This window comes from Puma concolor, chromosome A1 (assembly GCF_028749965.1).
Source record: "Puma concolor isolate L17-30 chromosome A1, mPumCon1.1.hap2, whole genome shotgun sequence".
In the NCBI taxonomy this organism is placed as follows: domain Eukaryota; kingdom Metazoa; phylum Chordata; class Mammalia; order Carnivora; family Felidae; genus Puma; species Puma concolor.
Genome location: NC_141667.1, coordinates 112,019,381 through 112,045,010, shown reverse-complemented (window position 1 = coordinate 112,045,010; position 25,630 = coordinate 112,019,381). Strand labels below are relative to the sequence as shown.

The 25,630-nt window shown below is 39.7% G+C and overlaps 1 protein-coding gene across 1 annotated transcript in view; it reads right to left on the bottom strand.

Annotated features, from left to right (window-relative positions):
• ELOVL7 (ELOVL fatty acid elongase 7) overlaps positions 1–11,755 on the bottom strand; it is a 75,069-nt gene extending 63,314 nt beyond the window's left edge. The window contains exon 1 of the mRNA XM_086700297.1: positions 11,623–11,755. The gene's annotated coding sequence lies outside the window, so the exon portion shown is untranslated. The remainder of the gene's footprint in view (positions 1–11,622) is intronic.
• Positions 11,756–25,630: the final 13,875 nt, after the last annotated feature.

Sequence of the window (25,630 nt, the reverse complement as noted above, 5' to 3'; positions counted from 1 at the left end):
AATGTTCACAAGAATAATTTCTGCTTGGTGGTATTACAGGTGATGGGTTTTCTGTTACAAGTTTTTGTTTCATTTCCCAACTTCTAAAATCTGCATACACTTTTACATAGTCAGAAAATAATCTGATTTTTCTGATTATATGAAAGTATTATTTTTCACATCGGGCACTGAAAATCTGTCTATATCATAAATCTCTATAGTCTATGTTTACCATGAAAAATATGAATCAAAAACATGAACATGAAACTCCAGTTATCTATAAAATATCCTGTAGTTTGACAGTACGATGGCAAGGCAACATTTTTATGGCCACTTGGGAAGTGCATCCTAAAGAAGATAATTCTGGAATGGTAGACTGGTAAGATTATGGACTCATTTTTTGGCAAGACCATCTTATTGACTCCTACAACTGAGTGCTCATAATGGACACTCTAAGAGCAAACGGTCCAGAGGAACTGGGCATTTCTGGGAATGTGATATACAATATTGTACACAATTTTCATTTTAAGCTTGGCTTGGGTAGGGTTCTTGCCTGGATACTGATACATAGCTGTATTTTTGTTTTGTTTTCTCCTCTTTTGCTGGTGTTGGTTTTTGTTTTTGTTTTTTAGGTGAAGATGGAGATAGAAGAGAGGGAAAGTTTCTCTTTATCCGTGAATGAGAGAAAACAGTTTATGTGGTTTTGACTTTTTTGCCCCCGACATCATTCTCTCCTCTTCCATCCGCACATCACTTTATTTGGTGCAGAACTAGTTGCCCATTCTCTATGTGAGACCTAGCTGAGAGGCTCTCAAACACCTTGCTCACAGTTCTATAACTCAGACTGAGAGTCAGTATCAGAAACTACAAGGTCACTGGAGGAAGGGCTCATGTCTCCATTCTTTACTCAATAAATATTTGAGCACCTACTATGTGCCAAGCACACTTCTCCACACCAAAGATACACCAAGATCTCTATTCTCATGCAGTTAACTTGTATGGGAAGACACACAAGTAAACAAAGACAGACACAAACATAAATAAGACAAATAGTGACAAAAGTTCTGAAGAAAACGAAACGAAACAGAGTGATATGACAGGGTCACCGAGGACAGAGGGCTGTTAACAGTACAAGGGTAGTTAGAAAGATCTAGAACACCTGAGTAGATATGAAGGGAAAGTGGTCCTGGAGGGGACAACAAAGGCAAAGGCCTAGAGGCAGGAACAAACTTAGTTTAAGTCAGAGGAACAGAAAGCAGAGCACAAGGAGGAGAGAGATGCTGGATGCCTTGGGGAAGTGGATACATAAGGTCTTGAGGCATAAATTAAAGAGTAGGGGTTTTATTCTAGGTCCATCTAGGGAAACCATCAGAGGCTTATTTGTTGTTGTTGCAGTAAACTATTTCTTTTCCTTTTTTAAAATTATGGTAAAATACACATAACAGAAGCTTTACCATCCTAGCCTTTTTTAGGCGTATTGCTCAGCAGTATTTAGTACATTCCTATTGTTCTGCAACCACAGCCACCAACTACCTCTAGAATTCCACATCTTGCAAAACTGAAAACTCTCATCAGAGGCTTTTAAGCAAAGCAGTGACATGATCTGACTTATGTTTTTAAAAATTAACTTGGTTGCCTGGTAAAAAATTGATTGTAGTGAGACAGTAGGATTAGGAGTTTATTGAAGTAGATAGATTGAGGATACATTTTGTGCACATAGCTGACACAATTGCTGCTAATTTGGATGTGGGCATAAGATAAAGACAGAAATGAGGAAAGGAGATGACTTCTAGATTTTTACATCTCCAGCGTCTAGCCCAAGCAAATAGGTAACATTCAATTCATAAATAAATAGAAGCCTTTTTTCCCTAGAGAACTAGGACAAGAGAAATGAAAACTACCATACATGCAGGAGATGATATCTTTTTTCGGTCTGTACTAATTGCATCCTTGTAACACGGATAAAGTCTACACAGTTGGTTCATGCCAACATTATATGCTTAATTCCAACATTAACATTAAAGGCTAATACTTTTCCATGCACACAGTTAAATTTTAACAAGCATTTTACATGTATTACTTCATGTCTTTCCTAAATCAGTACCTTTTATCCTGTGAGACTACAGTGCTATGGGCCATGTTCCTGAAGATTACATATGCACAAACAAGTTTGATGTTTGGGAGAGTTATGGACCTTCTGAATTCCATCCATGGACCAGCAGGCTAAGATGCCCTGCTCTACCTTGAGTGAGTTGCTATTGTCTATCACTATGAGAATCTAGACCTTATTAGTCCAGCCCTCAAGACTTTGAAGAAATACTTTCGAACAGTTTACCTTCATTAACATCCATAATAAATGAGTTATCAAGAGCCAGTACTAATGTAAAAATATCTTTGCATCTTTAGCAAAACTGTTATTGCAAGTATTATAAATGGAGTTATTCAAGATCCTCTTTATAACACCAATGTGATAAATGCCTTCTACAATTCATTTCTGGGAAAAATACTACCTTACAACATTTTTGTTTTATTGTTTCAAAAAAACTAAACCATTAGAGTCGTGGAAACATTTTCTTATTTTTTCAATATGAGCTCCCAGCTAACAGTTAAAATTTAGTGTTCTGTTTATCACAACTACATTACCTACATTTTCCCCTTGTAGGCTTGGGTCTTCAGGTACTTATTGTGAAAACTTCAAATCTTTTTTGGAAAAAAGTGGAATGTAAATTATACATCATCTCATGCAAACTTTGCAACTGTCCTATTTCCTGCTCTCTTCCATGCTATTTTTCTAAACACGAGAAAATAGACTCGAAAGCCAAATACAGCAAGTGGCAGGATGTATAGTTAGATTATCTGTATTACAGATCCAGGTTTACCACTTGCCACCCAAGTGACCTTGGCAAAAATCACTTGAATTTCTCAGAGCCTCAGATTTCTGGTTTCTAAAATTCAGTTAAAAGCCCACATCACACAGGGTTGCAATAAGGACTGAGATGATGCATGTGAAAAGTTTTTCATGACATATAAAAGCAAAGAGGCAGGAGGAGGAGGAACGGCAGCTGCTGTAGTCCATGCTTGCCTGTTAATAAGAAGATGACTAACAACAGCCCTTCCTCTGTCTGCTGACGAAAGGCCAAAGGTTGGGACTCGGCATATTTTTCAGGGGGTGCCCAGCAAAGCAATGGGCACAACTCATTCCACCCCTACCCAGCCCCACAGATGCCTACTTCCCTGAGACTGTCAGGCAGCCACCTAAAGGGCGTGGACTTGGGCTAAGGAAAGAGAATGAGGACAGGAAGGGATTGTTAGATAAGACAACAGGGCTTGGCCAGGAAGGTTTAGTCATCTTTGCTAAGATAATGTATTTTTCTTCTTTTACATCTTCAGTCATAGTTCAGGGTCAGGTTTTAACATACACAGGCCTGAGGACAACATTATATTGTTTGAGTTTCAGGTCTCCCTCATGTAACACAGGGGAAACATAATACTGGCCCTGTTCATATTCTACAGTAAAGTGTAGGGAATAATCAGTGTTGTTACTTGCAGACAAAGATGGGGTGGAGCAACTTAAGAACTTCAAAATTCAGTAGTAAAGGCAGCCTGCTTTCTGGGGAAATAAAGAGTGTCAACTCAGCTGATTGGCTCAAAAGGTTAGATGTCATGAGGACTGTCTTTGTATTAGGATAAACTATATGCAATTGCCAATCAGAGTTAGGGCTAACAAAGAAAAATAACTACTAAGCTATAAAAGCACCTGGACTCTGATCAGGAGAAGGTGTTTCCACTTCCAGGATGATAAATCAGCTAGTGGCCTTGGCGAAACAACTTGGCTTCAATGGGACCCAGTTTCTTCATCTATCAAAGAGGAAGCCTAAATGATCTCTAAGGTCCTTTCCAGGTTAAAACACTTCAACATGTCATTAAGAAATTATCTCCATGCTCATGTGCCAATAAAGGTTCCACCTCCTCCCCATAGGTGCCAAGACAACTCTGAGGTGTATCCTGCACTGAGGGAAGCCCAGCTGCCCACAGTGGCAGGAGCAGCATCTTGACCAACACATCCTATCCTAGCTACCTCCTCCCCCTCTCTCTGTTGATCATGTCTAGAATCACCCCTCCAATAAAGGGCTTACCAAAACCACAAAACAACAAAACCCCTATATTAGAAATTCAGATGAAAAGTACTACCTTATGAAGTGGTAAGAGCAGAGGCATATGAGTGCTAGAGTTCAGACTAAAGTGGATTGGATTCCCAGTTCTGTTACTAACCACATGACTCTGGACACATTGCATAACTCTGATATGGCATGAGTCTCCTCGTCTAGAAAATGAGAACAAAATGACCTTCCTGGTAGGGCTGCTGTGCAGATTACATGAGATAAGGCATATAGAAAATGTTTTACAATGCCTGGCATATACCAAATAGTCAATAAATGCCATACTTTTATTTTTTTGCATTTAAGTTTGGTCTTTTTTCACTAACTTGTAATACTTCAGAAGAAATTAATTACTATACTGCCATAACTGGTATTTGAATCTAGAATAAGTTACACCTCACCTAATCCAACTTTCAGATTAGCAGCACTACGAAATTTATTAAGTTTAACAAACTAGCTAATCCTATACTATGGTTTTTTTTCTTTTTTTCCAGTTTTTGCTTTCAATTTTTATGGCAGTCATTTAAGGGAGGTGGAAATCAACTCTAGGTTCTATATATTGGTTCACATTACTAATACAAACAAATGCTATAGGGCTGCTAAAAGCCTAACTCAAAATAGTATGAGTTATATGCCATTCTCATAATATGGTAAGCAAAGAAAAAAATCTATATGTGCCCTGCTTTTTACATTCCCAATGGCAAAGTTTTACTTTGGTAATGTAGTAGGCCCAAAGAACATCTACAGAGGCAAAACTTCTGACTACTCACTATCCTACAGCATAAACTATTACAGTTTGACTAACAGCATCAGCAGTTTTGACTGGTTCTGGTTAGTTAATAAAAAAAAGTTGTTTCAAGGACCAAAAAATTATATACACACCATATTTACTTTACCTTAACACATAAAAATATGCATTAATTCCCCAATTTCCCAAAGTAATTCCAAGATTTTCCTTGAAGAATTCCTCCCCAATATTTTTATTATATTAACTACACTCAGAATTTATTTTCTACAATTTCTAGTTTTAATTTCCTAAGTAGATTGAGAACTAAAAAACAAAGACAAAACAGCAAAACAAACTTGTAAAGCAAGGTCGGGATATTTTCTTCCAAATTTTCATAATTTTCTCTCCAATTTTTTAATAGTTTTTCTGCCCACTTTTTTAGTCTCTCACTTTTATGGACTCTTTCTAAAGAATTCAACATTCCCGGGCACCTGGGTGGCTCAGTCCATTAAGCCTCCAACTTCGGCTCAGGTCATGATCTCACAGTTCGTGAGTTCAAGCTCCACATCAGGCTCTGTGCCGACACCTCTGAGCCTGGAGCCCGCTTCAGATTCTGTGTCTCCCTCTCTCTGCCCCTCCCTCTGCTCACACTCTGTCTCTCTCTAAAATAAACATTAAAAAAAAAATTTTTTTTTAAACAATTCAACATTCCTTTCACAGAAACCAATACTCTTCTTTTGCACTCATGTTTCATAGATTTACACGACTATTACTGATATTTAAATGATCTAATCATAATAACACGTGTAACTGCCACCAACAGGCTTATGATAAATACTGTTGAGACAGTAACCCAGCAGTTGTAAAAATGAACACGCTGCACTCAACCTACTTTCTGGGAAAATGAAGAGTGTAGGCTTGGCTGATTGGCTCAAATGGTTAGATGTTAAGAGGATTGTCTTTGTATTAGGATAAACTATATGCAATTGCCAACATCTAACTCTTTTACCTAGAGCAATGGCAAGTGCCCAAGTTCAACCTAGTATTTTTAAAGAAATATTAGCTATACTTAATGTTAAATATATCTACAAGACATTTTTTTCCCTCCCTTTAAACAATGATTAGTAGTTCCTGCAGCTTTATTTTTCAACTTCCACTCTACATTTACTCAGGAACTCACCCTAAGCTACTGAATAATCAGTATCTGGACTCTGGTTTCCTAGGAATGTTACTTCTGCCTCCCACCTTGCTTCAAGTTAAAGACACACCTGTTAGAATTTCAGAGACTGAAGGTATAAGCATGTGCCTTCTAGATAACTGAATGAAAAACATCAGAGGGATTAAAATGTGAGATCAGCATTAGTTTATTTGTTTCTGAGATACAAATCTTTTTAACCCACAGAATCCAACACAGCACTACCTGCCGAGAGAAGGCAAGAAAAAGACAAGCAAGAAGGGGATTGGGCAGAGAAGCCCTTGGACAGACCTAGGGTTAAGTCATCCTTAAATATGAGCGCCCTTTAGGGGCTCCTGGGTGGTTCAGTCGGTTGAATGTCTGACTCTTGCTTTTGGCTCAGGTCATGATCCCAGTGTCATGGGATCAAGCCCCACATCAGCCTCAATGCTGAGCATGGAGCCTGCTTAAGATTGTCTCTCTTTCTCTGCCCCTCTTCCCTGCTTATGTACACACTCTCTCTAAAAATAAAATAATAATAATAATAATAATATAATAATAATAATAATAAATATGAGCATCCTTCACTGTCCCTGTTCTGTCATTTGATTATAATAAACAAAAAAATCACAAAGGTGTTATTAAGACAAAACCCAGAAAGCTGGGACAGGAAGGAGGACAGGCTGTATTTAAATGAGGAGCTACTAGTCAACCCTCTTTTTCTAGTTTTCTCTTCTATCACTGACCCAGAAAGTCTAAATCAGGTTTTTCTTTGTGATTGCACTTATGCCCTCACCAAAGTACCATATGATATCAGAACTCTACTGTCTCATGTACCCTCTAAAATAGGAATCCACAGAGTCAATATGCAAAGTGGGAAGAAGCTAAACATTGTAATTTTACTTGGGTTCAAATCCTGGCTGCATACTTCCAACAGTGTATACTGAGTACCTTTCTTCACTCTCCTGCACTCATGTATACTATGAGAATTATGGTGCAGATCTTGCCAGCTTCAGAGGATTCATGAGCAAATGCATGAAAAGTGCTTTGCTGCAACTATTACTGATACCTAAAAGATGCCAAAACGTTTCATCTCGTAACTGTCAATAAAAGATTTAAAACTGAACTGCAAGATTGGGTATTTTATAAACATGCAGCACAAGGACACCGATGAAAGCTTACTTTCTGTTCCAAAATTGTTATGCAAACAAAACATAAGCAAGATATCAAGCGGAAACAATGTTGGTGGCTGTCCTTTCCAAAGAGAAATGAGCTACGAGACAGCAATCAGGTAGAGAAGAGAGATAAAGCCTCCAACAGGGGGAGGAGGAGAGCTTTCAGAAAGGTGAAGTTGCAAATGCCAGAGGGATGCTTTTAAAATTCAAATGTGAACAGGTCCCTCACTTCCTTGAACATTTTCAATGGCTCCCCACTGATTTTAGGATAAACTCCAAATCCTTCAGGTCCAACAAGGCTCTTAGCAACCTCACCTCACCTCATACACTCCTCTGCAGTTGTTTTATAGTATTTCCAATGTCAGCACAGCATCTGCATTCTCTCAGCCTGAACGTGATTTCCTGCCTTCATCTCATTTCTCTGCTGCCCTAACACTCTTCCTTCTTTTAGCTCAGGAGCATGATTTTGTCTGCCTTCCTCCATGTGACTTCTCCAACACTCTGTGTTTCTCACAGTTTTTCACACTGTACTGGAACTGTTTGCCTCTCTGCATCTCACACAGACCTGGCCTGGCTTTAGCATTCTGCTGCTCACCTTGCCTGACACAAAACTGACACTCATTTAAATGTTTACTGAACACACAACTTCTGAAACTCCCTACTTTGGGCCAGATTTATCTCTATTACCTTGTATTAGAGAGGACAAAGAAGGTAGGTAGCTGTTGTTTGAGGGCTGTGAGGCTGCTTCTCAAGAGAGATGAAAATCTGCCTTTCACCTGGCAGACTTATGTTATACGTTATACAGTAACTTAGTGCATCTGAATAATAGCCTGTTTAGAAATATTTATGATGGTGTGGCTACTTCTATCATTAACTAAATGGATAGTTTTTCTTCCCAATGTAATAACATGTGCGCTTTTAATATATTTCAGTAAATTAGGAATAATTAGAAATCTCAACTTTTTTGTAGAAGACCAGTCTTATAAAGTGCCAAATTTGCATTAGTTTTCAACTTTTTCATAACTTGTGAGTGGTCCAAATTGGATGAGTATCTCAGAAACACATGTGAGATACAGTCTGCTCTCAAAATGTATTCATGGCATGCTTCTTTGCATGCTCTATGATGTGTTGTACTGAAATTCAAGGTTAGTTCTCAATTTAATACACTAATACATATACAGAGTCTCCAAAGTTACTTGTTTGGTAAACAACATTCTAACATATCCTAAAACTGATGTTTGCACACATAGGACACCAAGAAGAATAACTAGTTAACATACTTGGGAAAGTCCTATTTCTCCATTCAACTACAAATTATCTGAGGACATGGGTTTTCTTTTACATACATTCCAATGTCTGACATAAACAAACAAACTCCAGTTTATAAAGTGACATATCTGCCAAAGTAAGTATTGCTACAACTTAGATTTATAAGTGTTGTTTAGTGCACCTGTTCAACAATAGAGGATTAATTTATGAAATCACATTATAGTTGCTAGAATATGACACAAACAATAGGAATTTGGGAAATCGCATAAGATGAAAAATGCTTACTAGGTATTACATTAAAATCAAAGAATACTAAAATTCTACATGTACTATGATGTAGGAAAACATGCATAGAAAAAATGGAGAGAAACAAAGGCAAAAATCACAAAATATCCATTTTGGTAGAATTATGCTCAGTGGCTCAAAACTCTCATTGGTTCCCTTTTCTTACCATTTAGGTACCTTCTTGGTTTTGTCTTCTCACCTCAAACCTATATAGGCACAACCAACTCTTTCCAAACAGTTCCTCTTGGGACTAGTTCAGGCTCACATTACCTTATACAGAAGTTTTGGGAACAGGTTCCTATTAGGCATGTCTGCAGTCTCATCCCACTACCATCATATCTCCTACCAGAATAAGACAGTTATTCTACTACTAAATATGTCTACTGTGGTAATCTCATTTATGTTTTGTGCATTTTTAGGTATGTGTTATATTTTACAATAAAGATGACTTTTTTTTTTTTTTTTTTTGTAATTTACTGTGGTTGGTTCCTGTCTTGTTTTGCTAAGAATAGGATTCATCATTCTCTGCGGATACGCTCCTACTTCCACACTTCTAACTGTAGTGCTTACTCAGGATAACTGGGTTCCTCCTAGCTGCAGCAACTAAGTCACCAGAAGCTGTCCTCCCACTCCAGGATGCTTGCCAGTTCCTCCATGTCTACCAATGTAAGCTTCTTCACACCCTGTAAAACCTGGTCCACCTGTGTGCTACCGTAATTCACATTGCATCATATGTGGCAAACATTTAGCAAGTAACTACTAATTGTAAGGCCTGAATATTTAATGTCCTAAGCTGCTTACAATATTTTTTGTGGATGTGGAACATTTATAAGAGAAGATACCCAAGTGGAGAAAGTGACATATGATAAGTGATGAATGAGTGTTCAGAGGTCGTGAAGGAGGAGACTAGGGAAGAAGGGCTGGGGAGGGGGTAAGGTTCGATGAAAGCTAGAAGGAAGAGACATTGTAGAAGTTGACGAGATACATCATGATTGGGAGAGAGGTGATATGAGACAGGACTGCTGAATTTTGCACCTGAGTGACTAGGATAATGATGGGGCCCGTGACATACATGATGTTAACTAGAAATGCTTTGAGGCAAAACAGGGCAAGTCCACAAGGAATATTACAATATAAACTGACAGATGCTACTCTAAAACTGAGTAAGATACATGGAAAGCACAGAATCTTAAGGCAGCTAACTAGAGGCGATAACTAAAGTAACAAGGCTCTGTGAAATCTCTAAAAAAATAATGATAATAATGATAAATAAAATAAAAAAGAACCTAAACTAGTCCAAAGTCATGCAAGAGGGAATGTGAGACTGAGAACCTGATCAGTGATGCTTCAAGGAGCTCAGGACTTCAGGAAATAAGGAGGAAGAAAGGAATTCTAGGCGAGGCAGTATGCACAGTGGTTACCCCAGTGCTGGTCCTGAGACCCGGAGTTGGAATCCTCTCCTGCTACTTGAGAGTCCTTGAGCAAGATACCAAATATTCATTCCCTCATCCATAAAGTGAGATAACATAATAATTTTACCTCACAGGATTGTGGTCAGGATTACGAGTTAATGAAAGTTTTAAACAGTGCCTGGCACAAAAACACTCGATAAATGTCTGCCGTTGAGGGGAAAAGATTTTTTTCTAGTCCTCAGCGACCTCGGGGACAACAATTTCTGGCCAGCAGTAGGAGCAGGAATTACAAAGTAAGGGAATTAATAAGCAAGTCAGCAGTAAGAAGGCAAAGGCAATCACAAAGTATGGATGATTCTTCCACGGCGGTTAAACAAAAAAATCGAGCTGTGAAACAAAAATTAACCTGTGAGCATAGGGTTAAGTGAAAATGCTTTCTGAAGGGATAGCTCAGCAAGAGGGGAAAGGTTTGGCTCGCCAAAACTATTCTTGAGTGGGAGTGGGACTTGTTTCTCCTACCACACAGGGAGGTGGACAGGTGTAAGACCGGACCCTTCCTGTCCCGGCTCCCCAGGAGCTCGAAGGAGCGCTCGCTCGGCATCCGGTAACTTTGAATCAGCGCTGGCTGATGGGGGGAAGGGGGGGCGGGCAATTTCCCAACCAACGATACCCTGGAAGATGAAACAACAGGCTTTCCCATCTCCATCTCCAGCACGACCTGTTCTATGGCTCAGTAGTCATCACCCTCCTCAACCAGCAGCAGTCGCTGGGACACCGTGCAGCTCAGAGAGCCAAAGAGGCAGCTCCTCGCTGCGAGAGCAGCACCCCCCCCCCAAGTTCATTCCGACCTCAAGGACACAAAAGCGCCCCAGACGGGAAGGAACCAGTAAGAAAGGGGCTCGGGAATTCCGGTAATGGGGGGGCGGGGGGGGGGGCTGCGGCTAGGGAGGTCAGAGCCCGGAGCTGGGAAAGTGACCTCGGTGGCCAAGGTCGAGGAGGTCCCTCCAGTCCCAGGGGCGAGCACCTTTGCCCTCCCGCCCGGAGCACCAGGGTCCCCGCCCGCAGGGAGCGCTCGGGGAGGCTCAGAGCCCTGGGGCGGCCCGGCAGCACCGGCCCTCTGGGATGCCGGGGCGGCGGGGGGCTCCCATGGAGCGCGCAGGTGAGCGCTGCGGCCCCGCCCTCCCGCGGGAAGGGCCTTCTCTCTCTGCGCCCACAGGCCGCGGTTCGAGAACTTCCGAAGCGCCTGCACACAGCCCGGGGAGGGCCTGGCCACGCTCCCGGGTTTCCCGCACCCGGATCCCGCCGCCGCGCGCTGCGCCCAGGTTCCTCCATCCGGCTGCTCCGGACTCCTGCCGGCGGGGTCTCTCTCCCTTCCCCCATCTCTTCTCCGCACCCCGGAAAAGTTTGGTCCCAGCGCAGGGGCTGGGAGTCCGGCACTCACCCCACGGAGAGCGGAGCCGAAGCGGCAAGGCGCGCGCGGGAGCAGAGGGCGGCGGCGGGCGGCGGCGCGAGCGCAGAGCTCCTCACAGCGGCCCCTGCTGCTCCGGCCGCCGACAGAGCTGGAAAAGGGGAGGAGGCCGCCGGGATGTCACCTGCCCGCTCTCCCACCCCGCCGCGTGACGCCGCGCAGCACCGCCCCCGCCCGCCGCCGCCAGGTACCCGCGAGGGGCGGGAAGGAGGAGCCAGCCGCCATCCGGGAACGAGCGCCCCGCCTCCGCCCGCCTCAGCGCCCAGACCCTCGGAGCCCCGCGGGCCACTTTGGAGTACGGGTTCTGGCCTTTGGACTGTTATGTTTCTTTTTGAGCACCGATGCCATCCCTTGAGGTCATCTCGAGGCGTGACATAAGTAGTGTGAAAGTTGTCGTCATGCATGACTCAGGAATGAGTTGTAGAAAAATGTGAGAAGAGGAAACCTGGTCCCGGTCAGGCTGGAGTGGAGAGAGGGAGAAGAGAAGGAATCCCCGCTCCTGAAAAAGCTATTGGGAGGGTCAACTCCTATTTAAAATGGAGGCCACCACGGCGAGAAGCCCAATTTGGGTCAACTCCATCCCTGCTTAGTAAGAAACTGGCAAAAATTGCTGCAAATATTGGGGAGTTGAGGGGGGTTTTAGAGCAGTGGGGAGCAAATATAAAATCTAAATTAACTTTTTTCCTGATTAGTCACTGCAAAGAACAAAGTCTAGCAAACTGGTTTCTCCTTATCCGCCGCAGTGGGCTTGGGGAGTGAGATGAGGAGAATGCAGGGCGTGTGTATGCGCGCTCAATTATTTTTTAACTTGTCTGGCCTTGTGTCTAGTTACGATCTTCTTAACCTTTGTTGAGTTTTGGGATCGGGGCATCGGTAGCTGGGAGGCAAAATAGGAGGGGGAAGAAGTTAGGCAAAACCATGAACCGGAATTGAGTTGTCTTCTAGAAACCTGAAACATAGCCTGACAGGTTGCAGTCCTGAGCCAAGCTGGTCTGTTTGTGCTGTAAGTTTCAAGAATTGAATCGACAAAGGATACAGACCACCAGGTATATTGGGTAAGGAGAACATTCAGTGGGCCAGAAGCATATTTTCCTTACACAGCAAGTTTGCCTTCCATGACTAACCCTAATCTTGCATTGAACAAGAGGTTTTGAATGTTTTATGTAAAATGTTGAGAACCCACATAGTAACCGTTGAAAGGAACGCAAAATGAGAATGTTGAAGTCAAGGGAACTGAAGATTTCTCCCTCTTTGTAGAAAAACTCTGCTTTCATAATAAGAACATGAATAAATATAGTTTAGTAGATTTGTAAAATTCCTTTGTGAATTGGAGACAGTTGCTTAATTGTATTTCCCTTTGAGTCTATCTTTCTAGATTGTCTTTCTCTAAATATCTGTATATATTTATGAAACTTCAAATATGTAGAATGTCAAACAGATTCTTTCATTTAACAGATGTTTATTGAGTACTGCTACATTCCACGCCCTGAAGATTCAACACACAGGATAACACATGGAAAAATATCCTCTCTTCTTGTAGAATGTACATTCATTCTAATTGGAGACTGTAGATGATAAATAAAATATGTAGTGTTCATGTTATGATAACTGTGATGAAGAAAAATTAAGAGGGAAAGAGGAGGGGATTTGAAGATAAAGCAGTTAGGGAAGGCTTCAATGGAAGGAGGCATTTGAGTCCAAATTTTAAGGAGGTGAGGTGACCAGCCTGTGTGTTTACCTTGGTAACAGCATTCTAGTCAGTGGAACAGCAAGGCTAAAGGCCCTGAGGCATGAGGGTGCCTGAGATATTCATGTTCACAGAATAGGAAGGAGGCCAGAGTGGTTGAAATGGGATAAGTGAGGACATTAGTAATAAATGAGGTCAAAGAGTTAAGGGAAGCATTTTTTAGTAAAGAAGTGACATCCCCTGACTGAAATTTTATTTTATTTTATTTTATTTTATTTTATTTTATTTTATTTTATTTTATTTTATTTTATTTTATTTTATTTTATTTTATTTTATTTTATTATTTTTTTAGAGCACTTTTATGTCACAGCAGTATTGAGCAAAATTGAGCAGAAGGTAGAAATTTCCCATCCACCTCCTGTCCCCACTCATGCATAGCCTCTCCCATATCCCCTCAAGAGGGATACATTTGTTACAGTTGATGAGCTTACACTGACAGATGTTAGTACCTAAAGTTCATAGTTTACATTTGTGTTTACTTTTGGTATGTATATTCTATGGGTTTGTACAAATGTATAAGGACATGTATCCACAATATAGTATCATACGGAGTAGTTTCACTGCTCTAAAGATCTTTGTGCTCCACCTATTCATCCTTGCCTTCTCCTTAACCACTGACAACCACTGATCTTTTTACTATTCCCCATAATTTTGCCTTTTCCAGAATGCCATATAGTTGGAATCATACAGTAGGTAGCCTTTCAGGTTGGCTTCTTTCACTTAATAAGGCGTATTTAAATTTCCTCTCATGTCTTTTCATGACTTGATAGCTCTTTTTTTCTTTAGAACAGAATAATAATCCATCTGGATATGCCACAGTTTATTTACCCATTCACTCATTGAAGGACATCTTGGTTACTTCCAAGTTTTAGCAATTATGAATAAAGCTTCTATACACATCCATGTGCAAGGTTTTGTGTGAACATTAGTATCAACTCCTTTTGGTAAATACCAAGGAGCACAATTTCTGGTAAGAGTATGTTCAGTTTTGTAAAAAACTATCAAACTGTCTTTCAAAGTGTCATTTTGCATTCTCACCAGCAATGAATGAGAGTTCCTGTTACTCCATAGCCTCATCAACATTTGGTGTTGTCAGTCTTCTGGATTCTGGCCATTCTAATAAGTGTGTGATGGTATCTCATTGCTCTTTTAATTTTTACTTCTTTTTGATGACATATGGCATGGAACATTTTTCATATGCTTATTTGCCATCTGTGTATCTTCTTCAGTAGGGTACTTATTAAAGTATTCGTCCAACTTTTAAACAGGTTATTTTCTTTTTGTTGAGTTTTAAGAGTTCTTTTTATGTTTCGGGTAACAGTCCTTTATAAGATATGTTTTTGCAAACATTTTCTGCCAGTCTGTGGCTTGTCTGCTCTGATAAGTTGTGATTGTGATTGTATCTGCCTGTCTCTCCAATTTTAGGGGCAGCAGTTTGCCATGTGACTCCATTTCTTTTACAGATCTCAAAAGAGTCGTTGACTTTTCAATTTGTTCAGCTATGTATGTATGTATATATGTATGTATGTATGTATGTATGTATTTATTTATTTATTTATTTATTTATTTATTTTTAATTATTTTCTTTAATTTTACATCCAAGTTAGTTAGCATATAGCGCAATAATGATTTCGGGAATAGAATCCAGTGGTTCATCCCCTACATATAGCACCCAGTGCTCATCCCAACAAGTGTCTTCCTTAATGCCCCTTACCAATTTAGCCCATTCCCCACCCACAACCCCTCCAGAAACCTTCAGTTTGTTGTCTTTATTTAAGAGTGTCTTGTGGTTCGTGCCCCTCCCTGTTTTTATATTATTTTTGCTTCGCTTCCCTTATGTTCGCCTGTTTTGTCCCTTAAATTCCCCCATATAAGTGAAGTCAAATGATAACTGTCTTTCTCAGACTTAGTAATTTTGCTTAGCATAATACACTCTAGTTCCATCCATGTTGTTGCAAATGGCAAGCTTTCATTCTTTTTGATTGCCGAGTAATATTCCTACACACACACACACACACACACACACACACACACACACACACACACAAATATACACATGGACTGATGAATGGATAAAGAAGATGTGGTGTGTATCTCTTCTTTATCCATTAATCCATCAATGGACATTTGGGTTCTTTCCATACTTTGGCTATTGTCGATAGTGCTGCTACAAACATCGGGGTGCATGTGTCCTTTTAAAACAGTGCACCTGTATCCTTTGGATAAATACCTAGTAGTGCAATTAGTGGGTCGTAGGGTAGTTCTAGTTTTAATTTTTTGAGGAAACTCCATACTGTTTTCCAGAGTGGCTGCACCAGTTTGCATTCCCACCAGCAGTGCAAAAGGGTTCCTCTTTCTCCGCATCCTTGCCAACATCTCTTGTTGCCTGAGTTGTTAATATTAGCCATTCTGACAGGTGTGAGGCAGTATCTCATTGTGGTTTGATTTGCATTTCCCTGATGATGAGTGATGTTGAGCATTTTTTTTCCATGTGTTTGTTAGGCACCTGTTTGCCCATTTCTTCACTGGATTATTTGTTTTTTGGGTGTAGTTTTGTTAAGTTCTTTATAGATTTTGGATACTAACCCTTTATCTGATATGTCATTTGCAAATATCTTCTCCCGTTCCACCAGTTGCCTTTTAGTTTTATTGATTGTTTCCTTCGCCATGCAGAGCCTTTTTATCTTTATGATAATTCACTTTTTGCTTTTGTTTCCCTTGCCTCCAAAGACATGTTGAGTAAAAAGTTGCGGCGGCCGAGGTTAAAGAGGTTGTTGGCTGTTTTCTCCTCGAGGATTTTGATGGCTTCCTGTCTTACATTGAGGTCTTTAATCCATTTTGAGTTTATTTTTGCATATGGTGTAAGACAGTGGTCCAGGTTCATTCTTCTACATGTCATTGTCCAGTTTTCCCAACCCCATTTGCTGAAGAGACTGTCTTTTTTCCATTGGATATTCTTTTCTGCTTTATCAAAGATTAGTTGGCCATACGTTTGTGGGTCCACTTCTGGGTTCCTATTCTGTTCCATTGACCTGAGTGCCTGTTTCTGTGCCAGTACCATCCTGTCTTGATGATTACAGCTTCATAGTACATCTTGAAGTCTGGGAGTGTGATGCCTCCAGCCTTGGTTTTCTGTTTCAGCATTGCTTTGGCTATTCACGGTCTTTTATGGTTCCATACAAATTTTAGGATTGTTTGTTTTAGCTCTGTGAAGAATGCAGGTTTACTTTGATAGGTATTGTATTGAATATGTAGATTGCTTTGGGTAGTATCGACATTTTAATAGTATTTGTTCTTGCAATTATGAGCATGGAATATTTTTCCATTTTTTTGGTGTCTTCAATTTCTTTCATAAGTTTTCTATGGTTTTCAGTGTATAGATTTTTCACCTCTTTCGTTTAGTTTATTGCTATGTATTTTAGTTTTTGGTGCAATTGTAAATGGGATCCATTCCTTGATTTCTCTTTCAGTAGCTTCATTATTGATGTATAGAAATGTCATAGATTTCTGTACATTGATTTTTTTGTTCTATGACTTTGCGGAATTCATATATCAGTTCTAGCGGTTTTTTGGTGGAATCTTTTGGGTTTTCCACATAAAGTGTCATGTCCTCTGACCAAAACTTTAAAAAGGAATCCCCACAGTAGAAGGATGAAGAAAATAAGTAGTTGCTAAACAACAATCCAAATTTGTATTATAACAAAGAAGAAAGTGTTTCAATATGGAGGAAGTGATCAACTGTGTCCAATGCTGTGAACTGAGGACCAGAAATTGACTGTTGATTTAGCAAGATGAAAATCATTGGTGACCATGACAAGAACACGTTTGGAGGAATGGAAGGAATGAAAATCTGAATTGAATGAGTTTCAAGAGTAAGTGGGAAGAGAGAAATTGGAGATAACAAATTTAGACAATTTTATCAAAGATTTTTGTGGTATAAAGGAGCAAACACATGGAGTAATGGCAGGAAGTGGAATTGGATCTAGACAATTTTTGTTGGTTGTTGTCATTAAAGATAGTGGCATTTACAGTATGTTTGTATTCTTTGGAAAATTTTAGTAAAGAAGGCAAACCTGGTAAAACTAGAAAGAAGACAACTCTTGCAGTGATGTCCTTGAATATGTGAGAGGGCTGGGATTTGGTATGCAGGTAGAGAATTTGACCTTAGATCTGAACATACACATTCACCCATAAGTAACAAAGGGAGGGTAGAGTTATGGACATATGTTGGAGGAGTTAGGAGCTTGTATTCATAGATGGTCTTATCAGGTTCCCCAGAGGCAGACCTGAGACCAAAAGTTGTGTATAACTGATTTATTGAGGTCGCTAAGGGATCAAAGAGGATCTGGGTAAAACTGACACTGTTCACTATGCCAATATTAATATTTTCCAAATTTGCCTTAAAAACTTTTTTCATTTTATTTATTTTGAGAAAGAGAAAGAGCACAAATGGGAGAGAGAGGCAGAGGGAGGGAGGGAGGGAGAGAGAGAGAGAGAGATAGAGAGAGAGAGAGAGAGAGAGAGAGAGAATCTCAAACAGGCTCCATGCTTGGTGCAGAGCCCAAGCCAGGGCTCCATCCCACAATGCTGGGATCATGACCTGAGCCGAAATCAAGAATTGGACACTTAACCAAGTGAACCACCCAGGCGCCCCAAATTTGCTTTTTTAAAAAGGATTAAAATGTTATAGTTAAAATTACCCTAGAGGTGCCTGGGTGGCTCATGATCTCAAGGTTTGTGAGATCCAGTCTCCCCCCACCCCCTGCCCCTCTCCCTCTCTTTCTGCCCCTCCCCCTTGTAAACATAAATAAATAAACCTAAAAAAACTTAAAAAAAAAACTACCTTAACCCCTTTCTTTTTCCCAAAAGTATGTGCTAAAGTAGCTATGTATCATTCCTGCATGTATTTATAATTTTATTACATACATTTCTAAATATTTACTATAATTTTATATGTGGTTATATTTTATGTAAATAGTATCATACTGTATATTCTTCTGCAACTGTGTTCTTTAGTCACCACTTTCTTAGTATCATACTGTATATTCTTCTGCAACTGTGTTCTTTAGTCACCACTTTCTTCAAGGATTTATTCATGTTGATACATATAGATCTTGTTCATTCATTTAATTACTACATAGTATTCTATGGTATGAGTAAACCATTTATCCATTTACTTGCTAATGAATGAATTTGGGTTCCTTCCCATTTTTCCCTTATGGAGACAATGTGGCAATGGATATATGAGTAAATATTTTCTTGTATACATGTAGAAAAATGTGTAGGGTTTACACTTAGAAATGGAATTAGTAGTCATGGAGTAGATTGTTCTCTTCTAAAGACATTTGGTACTTTTTGGCTGCCTTGACTCTGAACCTTCTTCCCTATATTTGAGGAAGTTCCTATTGTAGGACTTCATAGGAGGGAGAGCTCGCCTCCCATTACAGAAGCTGAAGTGTGTGATAGTTTGCTAGCCCCTTGGGTGGCTAGAGCACAGGGCTGTGACTGAAGCTGGGCCAAGCACATAGCCCCCGCTCCCTGCCCCCACTCAGATTGCTGACATTGAAGCTAGTGACACAAGAAATTGTGCATGCTAGAGGCTTGCATGGCTCCCCAGGCTGGTTCACTGGCATGAAATTAGCTCTGGATTGTCAGCAGAGCATTCCTTTGTTCCTAATTTTTCCGAACCTGTTTATCCAAGTTTTGTGGAAATCTGTAAACTTCTCAATATTTTTTCAATAAACAAACACGTTTTCTGTCTAAATTAGCCATTTAGTTTCTTTTGCTTGCAGTTGAGAACTCTGACTTACTTTGCTAAGTGGTGCTAATTCACACTCCCACCACATTATAGAATCATTCACATTTTCCCAAATACTTGTCACCATCCCATTTTGTTAGACCTTACGTTTTTGCCAGTCTGGTGGGTATGTTGTTTTAATATACATTTTCAGGTTTACTAGTGATACTAAACATCTTTTCATATTTTTTAACCATTGAGATGTCTTCTCTGAATTGCTTTTTCGTGTCATTTGCTTATTTTTGCATGGAGGTATTTATATTGTTCTTGTTAATCTGTGCTAATTTTGTCAGTTATGTTTTACAATATCTTTTCTCAGTCTAAGGGTTATATTTTATTTATATGAGGATTTTTATTGTTCATAAGGTTAAAATTTAAAAAAAATTGGAATGTTTATTTAGTCTTGAGAGAGAGAGAAAAAGAGAGAGAGAGAGAGAGCCAGCATGAATGGGGGAGGGGCAGAGTGAGGGAGACAGAATCCGAAGCAGGCTCCAGGCTCTGAACTGTCAGCACAGAGCCCGACGCAGGGCTCCAACTCACCAGCCATGAGATCATGACCTGAGTTGAAGTTGGACACTTAACCCACTGAGGCACCCAGGTGCCCCAAGTTAAAAATTTTTTAATGTTTATTTATTTTATTTTGAGAGAGAGAGAGAGAGAGAGAGAGAGAGAGAGAGAGAGAGCAGGGGAAGAGTGGAGAGGGAGGGAGACAGAGAATCTGAGGCTGGCTCTGCACCCTCAGAATGAAGCCTGACATGGGGCTCGAACCCATGAGACATGACCTGAGACGAATTGGCAGGCTCAACCAACTGAGCCACCCAGGCACCCCTTTAAGTTTAAAATTATTTAATGTAGTCAAATTGATCAATACTTTCCCTATGCTTTGTGCATTTTGCCTTTTTCTGATGTCATAAATATACTTATTTTTGTTTTCTAAAATTTAGGATTTTTCTTATTAAATTTCCATTTTTAATCTACCTGAAATTGCTTTAAAATTTTTATTTTTGAACAGGTAATACATTCACATAACTTTATATCAAAAAGGCATACAATGAAAAATCTTCCTCCACTTCTCCCATCCATGCCTTTCTGATACACTTCTATAGATTTACAAGAAAGGTTTTTAAAAAGCTTATTCTTGTTTCTCTTATTTTTAATACAAATATTAAATCCTGTACACATTGCTCTGTACCTGTTTTTTCCCACTAAACAGTATGTCTTGAGATACTTTCATAGAAAACATTTCTTCATCTTTTACTTCTACATTGTGAGTCAACCATAATTTATTTAACCAGTTTCCTATCAATAAACACTGAGATTGTTTGCAGTCTTGCGGTGTTCATATCAATAGCTAACACACCGCAGTATGTGCCAGGTACTGTTGTAAGTACTGTTTACACAGATTAACATTTGTCAATTTTAACAGCAGCTTCCCCCCTTCCCCCATCCAGGGAAAGTCCATGGTAGGCTTTTGATTCAAATAGCCTTGAAATTTAAATATTGATTTAGTAAGAATTGCAGGAAATGGTTACCTCTTCCTTAGGCTTCTCTTGGTATTTGCTGGAGAACACTTGGTAATTTCTTTGGCAGTATGCTACCCTCTGTTCATTACCTCTCTGTCCTCTCCTAACACTCTCCCTTTTGCCTGTTCTGATCTAGCTACACACATTTCCCTATTTCTTTTTTTTAATATGAAATTTATTGTCAAATTGGTTTCCATACAACACCCAATGCTCATCCCAACAGGTGCCCTCCTCAATGCCCATCACCCACCTTCCCCTCTCTCCCACCCCCCATCAACCCTCAGTTTATTCTCAGTTTTTAAGAGTCTCTTATGGTTTGGCTCCCTCCCTCTCTAACTTTTTTTTCCCCTTCCCCTCCCCCATGGTCTTCTTTTAAGTTTCTCAGGATCCACCTAAGAGTGAAAACATATGGTATCTGTCTTTCTCTGTATGACTTATTTCACTTAGCATCACACTCTCCAGTTCCACCCACGTTGCTACAAAAGGCCATATTTCATTCTTTCTCATTGCCAAGTAGTATTCCATTGTGTATGTAAACCATAATTTCTTTATCCATTCATCATTTGATAGACATTTAGGCTCTTTCCATAATTTGGCTATTGTTGAAAGTGCTGCTATCAACATTGGGGTACAAGTGCCCTATGCATCAGCACTCCTGCGTCCCTTGGGTAAATTCCTAGCAGTGCTATTGTTGAGTCATAGGGCAGATCTACTTTTAATTTTTTGAGGAACCTCCACACGATTTTCCAGAGCAGCTGCACCAGTTTGCATCCCCACCAACAGTGCAAGAGGGTTCCCGTTTCTCCACATCCTTGCCAGCATCTATAGTCTCCCGATTTGTTCATTTTAGCCACTCTGACTGGCGTGAGGTGGTATCTCAGTGTGGTTTAGATTTGTATTTCCCTGATGAGGAGTGACGTTGAGCATCTTTTCATGTGCCTGTTGGCCATCTGGATATCTTCTTTAGAGAAGTATCTCTTCATGTTTTCTGCCCATTTCTTCACTGGCTTATTTGTTTTTCGGGTGTGGAGTTTGGTGAGTTCTTTATAGATTTTGGATACTAGCCCTTTGACTGATATGTCATTTGCAAATATCTTTTCCCATTCCGTCGGTTGTCTTTTAGTTTTCTTGATTGTTGCGTTTGCAGTGTAGAAGCTTTTTATTTTCATGAGGTCCCAATAGTTCATTTTTGCTTTTAATTCCCTTGCCTTTAGAGATGTGTCAAGAAATTGCTGCAACTGAGGTCAGAGAGGTTTTTCCTGCTTTCGCCTCTAGGGTTTTGATGGTTTCCTGTCTCACAGTCAGGTCCTTCATCCATGTTGAGTTTATTTTTGTGAATGGTGTAAGAAAATGGTCTAGTTTCATTCTTATGCATGTTGCTGTCCAGTTCTCCCAGCACCATTTGTTAAAGAGACTGTCTTTTTTCCATTGGATAGTCTTTCCTGCTTTGTCAAGGATTAGTTGGCCATACTTTTGTGGGTCCAATTCTGGAGTCTCTATTCTATTCCATTGGTCTATGTGTCTGTTTTTGTGCCAATACCATGCTATCTTGATGATTACAGCTTTGTACTAGAGAGTAAAGTCTGGGATTGTGATGCCTCCCACTTTGGTCTTCTTCAGTATTACTTTGGCTATTAAGGGTCTTTTGTGGTTCCATACAAATTTTATAATTGCTTGTTCTAGCTTCGAGAAGAATGCTGGTGCAATTTTGATTGGGATTGCATTGAATGTGTAGATAGCTTTGGGTAATATTGACATTTTAACAATACTTATTCTTTCAATCCATAAGCATGGAATGTTTCTCCATTTCTTTGTATCTTCTTCAATTTCCTTCATAAGCTTTCTATCGTTTTCAGCATACAGATCTTGTACATCTTTGGTTAGGTTTATTCCTAGGTGTTTTATGCTTCTTGGTGCAATTGTGAATGGGATCAGTTTCTTTATTTGTCTTTCTGTTGCTTCATTATTAGTGTATAAGAATGCAACTGATTTCTGTACATTAATTTTGTATCCTGCGACTTTGCTGAATTCATGTGTCAGTTCTAGAAGACTTTTGGTGGAGTCTGTTGGGTTTTCCATGTATAATAACATGTCATCTGCAAAAAGTGAAAGCTTGCCTTCATCTTTGCCAATTTGGATGCCTTTGATTTCCTTTTGTTGTCTGATTGCTGATGCTAGGACTTCCAACACTATGTTAAACAACAGCGGTGAGAGTGGACATCCCTGTCGTGTTCCTGATCTCAGGGGGAAAGCTCTCAGTTTTTCCCCATTGAGGATGATATTAGCTGTGGGCTTTTCATAAACGGCTTTTATGATTTTTAAGTATGTTCCTTCTATCCCGACTTTCTCGAGGGTTTTTATCAAGAAAGGATGCTGAATTTTGTCAAATGCTTTTTCTGCATTGATGGACAGCATCATATGGTTCTTTTATTAATGTAATGTATCACGTTGATTGATTTGCGAATGTTGAACCAGCCCTGCACCCAGGAATGAATCCCACTTGATCATGGTGAATATTTCTTTTTATATCCTGTTGAATTCGATTTCCTAGTATCTTGTTGAGAATTTTTGCATCCATATTCATCAGGGATATTGGCTTGTAGTTCTCTTTTTTTGCTGGGTCTCTGTGTGGTTTGGGAATCAAAGTAATGCTGGCTTCATCTTATGAATCTGGAAGTTTTCCTTCCCTTTCTATTTTTTTGGAACAGCTTGAGAAGGATAGGTATTATCTCTGCTTTAAATGTCTGGTAGAATTCCCCAGGGAAGCCATCCAGTCCTGGACTCTTATTTGTTGGGAGATTTTTTGATAACTGATTCAATTTCTTCACTGGTTATGGGTCTGTTCAAATTTTCTATTTCTTCCTGTTTGAGTTTTGGAAATGTGTGGGTGTTTAGGAATTTGTCCATTTCATCCAGGTTGTCCAATTTGTTGGCATATGATTTTTCATAGTATTCCCTGATAATTGCTTGTATTTCTGAGGGATTGGTTTTAATCATTCCATTTTCATTCACGATTTTCTTTTTTGGGCCTTCTCCCTTTACTTTTTGAGAAGCCTCGCTAGAGGTTTATCAATTTTGTTTATTTTTTCAAAAAACCAACTCTTGGTTTCACTGATCTGCTCTACAGTTTTTTTAGATTCTATATTGTTTATTTCTGCTCTGATCTTTATTATTTCTCTTCTTCTGCTGGATTGGGGGTGTCTTTGCTGTTCTGCTTCTAGTTCCTTTAGGTGTGCTGTTAGATTTTGTATTTGGGATTTTTCTTGTTTCTTGAGATAGGCCTGGATTGCAATGTATTTTCCTCTCAGGACTGCCTTCACTGCATCCCAAAGCATTTGGATTGTTGTATTTTCATTTTCATTTGTTTCCATATATTTTTTTAATTTCCTCTGTAATTGTCTGGTTGACCCATTCATTCTTTAGCAGTGTGTTCTTTAACCTCCATGCTTTTGGAGGTTTTCCAGACTTTTTCCTGTGGTTGATTTCAAGTTTCATAGCATTGTGGTCTGAAAGTGTGCATGGTATGATCTCAATTCTTTTATACTTGTTAAGGGCTATTTTGTGACCCAGTATGTGATCTATCTTGGAGAATGTTCCATGTGCACTTGAGAAGAAAGTATATTCTGTTGCTTTGGGATGCAGAGTTCTATATATATCTGTCAAGTCCATCTGATCCAGTGTATCATTCAAGGCCCTTGTTTCTTTATTGATCCTGTGTCTAGATGATCTATCCATTGTTGTAAGTGGAGTATTAAAGTCCCCTGCAATTACCACATTCTTATCAATAAGGTTGCTTATGTTTGTGATTGTTTTATATATTTGGGGGCTCCCGTATTGGGTGCATAGACATTTATAATTGTTAGGTCTTCCTGATGGTAGACCCTGTAATTATTATATAATGCCCTTCTTCATCTCTTGTTACAGCCTTTAATTTAAAGTCTAGTTTGTCTGGTATAAGTATGACTACTCCAGCTTTCTTTTGACTTCCAGTACCATGATAGATAGTTCTCCACTTTCAATCTGAAGGTGTCCTCAGGTCTAAAATGAGTCTCTTGTAGACAGCAAATAGATGGGTCTTGTTTTCTTATCCATTCTGATACCCTATGTCTTTTGGTTGGAGCGTTTAGTCCATTTACATTCAATGTTATTATAGAAAGATACGGGTTTAGAGTCATTGTGATGTCTGTAGGTTTCATGCTTGTAGTGATGTCTCTGGTACTTTGTGGTCCTTGCAACATTTCGCTCACAGAGTCCCCCTTAGGATCTCTTGTAGGGCTGGTTTAGTGGTGATGAATTCCTTCAGTTTTTGTTTGTTTAGGAAAACATTTGTCTCTCCTTCTATTCTGAATGACAGACTTTCTGGATAGAGGATTCTTGGTTGCATGTTTTTTCTGTTCATCACATTGAAGATTTCCTGCCATTCCTTTTTGGCCTGTCAAGTTTCAGTACATGGGTCTGCCACTAGTCTTATGGGTCTCCCTTTATATTTTAGAGCGTGTTTATCCCTAGCTGCTTTCAGAATTTTCTCTTTATCCTTGTATTTTGCCAGTTTCACTATGATAGGTCTTGCAGAAGATTGATTCAAGTTACATCTGAAGGGAGTTCTCTGTACCTCTTGGATTTCAAAGCCTGTTTCTTTCCCCCCAGATCAGGGAAGTTCTCAGCTATGATTTGTTCAAGTACACCTTCAGCCCCTTTCTCTCTCTCTTCCTCTTCTGGAGTTCCTATTATACAGATATTGTTCCATTTGATTGCATCACTTAATTCTCTAATTCTCCCCTCATACTCCTGGATTTTTTATCTCTCTTTTTCTCAGCTTCCTCTTTTTCCATAATTTTATCTCCTAATTCATCTAGTCTCTCCTCTGCCTCTTCAATCTGAGCTATGGTTGCCTCCATTTTATTTTGCACCTCA